This window comes from Heterocephalus glaber, unplaced genomic scaffold (genome assembly GCF_053883595.1).
Source record: "Heterocephalus glaber isolate CG9 unplaced genomic scaffold, H.glaber_assembly_v1.0 deba00000331, whole genome shotgun sequence".
Lineage (NCBI taxonomy): Eukaryota > Metazoa > Chordata > Mammalia > Rodentia > Bathyergidae > Heterocephalus > Heterocephalus glaber.
Window position 1 is genome coordinate 39,463,699 of NW_028258142.1, and position 6,577 is coordinate 39,470,275.

Below are 6,577 nucleotides of genomic sequence, written 5' to 3' on the forward strand. Positions count from 1 at the left end.
CCCACCATCTGAGAGAGTGATGGGATAATGGGAGCTTGTCAGAAGAGCTACATACTCTCTGGCAAGTGACAAGGGAGATACCCTTCAAGCCTTGGGGAGAAGGTGCACCCCTCCCCACCCTAGTCCTTCAGATGGCTTTAGCTCCCACCTTTTTACTACCAATCTCTCTGTAGGTGTGTGGATTAAGGTTGGATTTCTGCCTTCCTTCTCTATTGGAATCATGCTGCAGTCCTTGTGTGGGTCTTAGATTCTACTGTTTAAGAGCACTGCACCCCTTTAAGAAGGTGAAAAATATAAGGAGAAAATAATGCATACATTTTTCCTTAATTCACTCATACATTCATCCATTAGTTATTTACTGAGTATCTAACACATGTCCGTTGGTGGTGATGCCAAAAAGATGTGGGAGATATGGATTGTTCTTGCATGCAAGGGGTCAGTGAGGATTGTTTGTGATTGAAAAAGAAATTAGTCACACCTGCAAGTATAAATAGGTGCAAATGGTGAAAGAATGGGGTAAAGTTATAATTTCCTCATATTAGAGGAAGACTTTGTGAAATGAGTGCATGATGGACTGGGTTTGGAAGGGCATGAAAGATTTTAGTGGTCAGAAAGAAATAGAGGGTATCTGAGGTGGAGACAGTGCTGCTTGGGGCAAGGGATCAGCCTGAGGAGATGGAAATATGTGTTGGCTGTGAACATATGGACTAGCCTATTTAGGGCAGCCTATTTAGTTAGTTCTCAGAGTGGTGGGAGGAAATGAAAAACTAGATTGAAGTCAGGCAAAGGAAAAGAACCTTTTAATGGACAGCTTTGTATCAGAGTGCCATTTCAGAATGGTATTTTAGATTATTTTTATTTACTTATCCACGTACAAGCCCATTCAGTACTGTGATATACCTAAGTGATTTATGTATAGAACTAAATAAGGTTGTCTCCATTCTAAGCCTAAAGAGGACATCTTGTAGAGAACAAGTTCATGGTTAGATTAGGACCCTCTTGCTTAGAGATTAAATATAACTCTTAATGGAAACCTGGCTTCCTGCTAAAGCCACCCTTTCCCTTATTTTAGCAGAGATGTTTATCTTCTGATATTTTAAAATTGATTTTTAAGTTTTATTTTTACTAGTAGTTGTTTGCAGTACATAATGATGACACAGGGGAAGCTGGTACATGTATGCAACATATCTTAATTCCTTTAATGTCCTCTTTCTCTCCCTTCCCTTTATCTTTGGATATTTTATCAGCACTTTGCTCATTCCTTATCACTAATTCCAGATCATCACTCTTCCATTACAATGGCAAAATCCATTCTCTTTTAGGCTCATGCAACTGGTGTGGTACCTTTTCCTACCTCATCATGTAAGACTTTAGTGCTTGCCTCACCCTACTGATCTAAGGTCCTAGGTGACTTTAGTACTCATGTAGACAGATGGCATAGGCAGGAGGGACAAACATTTGCCATATGCCCCATAATCCTTCAGTGCAGAAATTACTTATCGATTACGACACCTTCTTCCATTTAACCTAGATGAAGCTTTAGAATCCTTGTCAACACAGTACTTCATGAGGGAAAACATGTTTGACCTTCCTGTTCCAGCCTTAAAATTTAAAACAATATTTATCCTTCTGCCGCAGTTTCATAAATCCAAGATTACACTCTGGGTTTTTGTTTGTTTTAATCAAATAAAATCTTAATCTATCTCTGTGGTCTCTGACTCTTCTTCTGTCCTTCACAGTGTGATGAACTTCCAATTGCCTGCTTTCTTCCAGGCTACTATCCAGCATGGTTTTAATTTCTTCAAGAAGAAGTGGTGAGGCCTACTTCTGACCTTCACAAAGCCCTAATGTGCCATGACGACCACCTTAGCATCTCCACAAAGCCACCAGCCCAAATCTGCTCCTGTCACAGCAGACAACTTTGGCTCTGAGTTTCTGAGTTTCACTCTAGCATCTTCATTTTCCTGAGGAAAATGGAATCCCTCTAGAGCCTCATATAATCCATTCCCACCTTCTCTCCTAAGATATTGTCACTTTCTGCCTCTTTTCATTTTCTATTTCTCATCCTTTATTGTTGTTTTTTACCCTATAAACGTGCTCAAACATCTTAAAAAACAAAAAACCCTCAAAACATCCATTCTGTGATCTAGAAACCATGTTCTCTCTCTCCTTTGGATGAGATCCAAGCCTCTTGACCTCACATTCAGGCTCTAATCTATTGTTTTTGATTTCCATCCCTGCATGTCACTTCAACATTCCTGGCAGAGTGTGAAAGAACATCTATGACTCAACTCAGCAGACTTTTCAAGCTTCATCTTATTTGATCTCTCAGAAATGTTTAACCTTATTGAATATAACTGAGGGAAAATGTCATGACTTCATCAATTTCCTTATAAAGCTTCACTGATGATTATAGGCATGGGCTGTAATGATAATAGGAGTGACTTGCAAAATACAGTGTGAGGATAGACTTAGTTCATATAATTTTTTTGAAAAGCCTACTCTTCAGGCTTAAGATGTAGTATTGCTTATTTCCTAGATGTTGGCATACCTCACATGGCGGATGCTCAATATGTCTTGGATCACAAAATAAAGTTAGCAGAGAATCTAAATGATAAAATGATCAGTCCTGCATTCCTACTTTCTATTCCATCTCTCTCTCTCTCTCTCTCTCTCTCTCTGAGTGTTGGGGGTTAAATTCAGGGCCTTGTGCATACCAGCCAAGCATTCCACCACAGAGCTACATCTTCATGGACTCTTGCTTTCATAATGTTAACTCTGTTGGTTTCCAGAGTCTATGAACACTGATTATGGGGTAGAAAGTGTGGTACCTGGTAGCACAAAAAAGAAATAACACATAATGTAGACTAGTAGTTCTGACATCAGGGCCAGTCTTGTTGAATAAGAAATAAATCAATTACAAGGGAAATGAAAGCATTCTACAGAGGAAATGGACTGTGGGCAGAAGGCATGGTTCATGTGACATCACTGCTACTTGACTCAATTCTTATCCTACTCTTCCTTCTCAAATCTTGTAGGTTCTTCCTCGTTTATTTACTTTCTTCAACATTATAATAAACACTATAACATAGAAGAAATTCTTATTTTTTATTTTTGTGTATTATAGCATTTAATCTGTTGAAAAACATTGAGTATCTAATACATACTTGTCATTGGTTTTGGATATCTTATAGAAAAATAGAAAAATAGGGTATGGATTGTATGAAGTAGGCAAAATGAGAGAGAGAGAGAGAGCGAGAGAGAGAGCGAGAGAGAGAGAGAGAGAGAGAGAGAGAGAGAGAGAGAGAGAGAGATCATGATAGTGAGAGGGAGAAAGAAAAAAGTATTTAATTAAATTATTTTCCAGAGATAAGAGACCAGGAGAGGAGAAAAATTGCAATCTATACATAGAGTTGATTCTATTGGTCTTTCTAACAGGATTATGTCATCATGAAGACTGTTTGGTAGAGGGCTTGGATGCCTGGAAGAGTTAGAGAGTGTGTGCAAAGCTGGTGCTACCAGGCTGTTTTCTTTGTGCTTGTGTCCAGGAGCCTCTCAAAGGGAAAAGAGAGTCATGGTGACACTTTCACAGTTAAAGGTGATTTGTAATGGTGTCTATTCATGATGACAATGATGCATGTTCAGTATTTTATTCTTTTCAAAGCTCATTGAAAATATCATCTGACTTTTAGATTATCAATTATATTCTACATTTATTAAGAACATTCTTATTTTTGCATCTTACTGCCTAATTCCTATCCTATTATATAGCTTTCATTTCACCCACAATTAATCTTTGAACCTTGAAATGGGTTTATGACTTTTTTTTTTTAAATGATCTCACTTCTATGAACTTTTGAAGGTTTACAGCAGTTAAAGTATTTTTGCTTCTATGTATGAAGGTTAAAAAAATCATTTTTTTCCCATAAAATACAAGAGCAATCAATTTCACCATCAAGTAAAAGTAAAAACTGGGATTCTCTTTTTAAATTAGTTCAAAGTGGCATTTAGGAACATAGTTGTAGGCTGCTGTGCTGACACCATGACAAACCAAAGTGTTGAGCTGGGTCTGGTTTTGTTTTGGTTTTCTTTTCAGTATCCATTTCTCACAGATTAAGTTCTGGAGATGTTCTGGTTGTAAGACAGGGATCTGTTTGGATTCCACCACAGGTATGCTCCTTGGGTTGGATGCTGGAGGGTGAGGCATGCTTTGCTGGACCCACGTTGACAACCTAGTAGTCATCAAGGTCAGAGAATTCATCATCTCCTTCTTGGTATTTCATTCCCTGGAAATCTACTCAGTACCACCTCCAATTCCACCAAATCCTTTCACAAACTGAGATCCTTCTTGTGACCTATCTGTGATGATTTCCAATGTAGCTCCAAATATTTTTATAGTTGTTACCAAACCATTCCAAAAGGGGCAGGCTTTCAATCAGCTCATGTTCCTGTCCTGTCTTTTTGTCTGTGGAATGAGATTTATCTTTCTCTTGTTCTGGAGTTCAGCGAAAATTTTCTCCCTTTTGTGCCTTGAACATATCTCACTATATCCTGATTTTCATAGACTATTAGAATCTGTATAGCTCCCATTTCCAAAGCCTTTAGTGTATCTTCAACTCCAAAACAGTATTTGCTCATGTCCTGGCTAACTTCATCAAAGTATCATCCTATTAATTTCTTCTCTTGAGTGAATTTTATGTTAGAGAGGACTTCAGTAGGTAACTCAATAGCTTGTCTGAATTCATTTTCACCACCATAGGATATATCAACTAACTTTAAAGCTTTTGATTGCAACCTCTGATCAAACATATCAGATCAATTTAATTCAGTTTTAAAGTCAGCTGATCCAGCTAAAACAAGACCAGCCACATTCACTTTGTCCCCAGAAATAAACAGCTGTACAGCAGTCTCTGCTACTTTCTGAACAAAGCTATGTTGCTTTTCCATTCTTAAATGGACAAAACACAAGGCTGACTGACCTTCTCTACCACGATTCTTTGGAAGATCCACAGTGAATTTGGGCCGGACTTCTCCTGTATTTCCTTGGAGTGTGTTAGAAAGTGCACCAGTATCATCTATTTCAATGAAGCCAAATTTGCTGTTGTCTGAAAGTAGGCTGTAAGAACCTGTCTGTGTGGAGGTTCAAAGTGGGTCCAGCAAAGTGTGTCTCACCCTCCAGCATTTGTTGCCACACAAATTCAATGATGTATTAATTGTTTTGAAAAGCTCAAATTCAATATTGACTTTCTCTTTCTTTCCTTCTTCTGTTACAATTGTTCCACAGTAAAAAATCAGAACATTTGGAGGTATTTTGTTATAAAGTCTGAGTCTTTGTTGTACAGATATAATGGCTCCCAGGACTAAAAGGCAGTTTACTCATGACTTAATGTTAGATGCAGTTCCAAATTCATCTGCTAACATTTTTACCACTAGTGAAATGCGGTCTTTGTAAAGAATGATCGATGAAATGCTGGTTCCATGGCCGAGGACCACATCCAAGCTCTCAGTAAGCTTCTTGACCATGCAGAGCTCCACATTCTGTGGATAGCGCTGGTGTCTGCCATCTTTTTGCCTCCCCCTCCTTAGGGGCCCAGTCGTAGGGCGCTTACTCCCTCTCTCCAGGCCTGTATTGCACCCTGCTCACATGAGGCCTGTGATATCACTTCCTCCACCAGGGGCAGAGTGGAAGGCTGCAGCCTGATTTTCAACCTTGTTTTTGTTTACTATTTTACTGGAAAATCCAAACTCCACCTTCTTTGGAAAGTTTTCTTTTGAATTACCCTTCCTAATGTTCCTAACTCTCATTATCTGTATATTTCACTTGATAAATGCCTCTATGTATTAGTTAGGTCTCTTTCAATTATAAGTGATAAAATGTAATTCAAATGATTTTAATAAGTCTCATTCTGGCTTCTTTCTCTACCAGAATCTCCCCATATGTTGAGCATGTTGGTAGCCTCAGACCTCATTTTCCCAGTTTAATATTTTCTGATGGTAATGGGGGATCTGCTCAGAAAACTAGCATGAAAGTCCTGGGGAGGGACCTAATTTACCCACCCCAGTTCTTTGAGATTATTTTTGCACCATATGCTGTGACCAGGAGTGTGAGTAACTATGGGTTCAGTGCCATCTGAAAGAATTTTCTCTGTAGAAACAGAAAAATGAAGGAAGGCAGGTGACAACAAAGCACATTCACAATACCTAGTAAAATAATTATGTGTCGAATGGTTTTCCTTCCACCTAAAAATGTAAACCTTTAAGGCTTAGGGCTCTGTCTCAAATACCTTTGCTTCTCTATTTCTTATCCATAATTTGTATCCAGATATATGCTGAAGTTATTTTGGAGTAATTATTTAATATGTCTGGTGGTTTTTTGGTTAATTATGGTATAGTTTTAAAGAGATCAAACCATTTTCCTTCACAAAGGCTACTTGTACTGTCTTCTAGTCCATGGTCTCTCGAGATCTTAGCTGATTGTTTTACAAATACAGCCATTGGTTTGCAAGTGAAAGTGGGAGTGCTGATGAGAGTCTGGAAATGGACCACCAGAAGTCCAATTCTTTTTAAAAAAATTTTA

The 6,577-nt window shown here is 38.4% G+C and overlaps 1 pseudogene; it reads right to left on the reverse strand.

Annotated features, from left to right (window-relative positions):
• Positions 1-4,232: 4,232 nt before the first annotated feature.
• Positions 4,233-5,532, reverse strand: LOC101701754 (eukaryotic peptide chain release factor subunit 1-like; annotated as a pseudogene).
• Between the last annotated feature and the right edge of the window lie 1,045 nt (positions 5,533-6,577).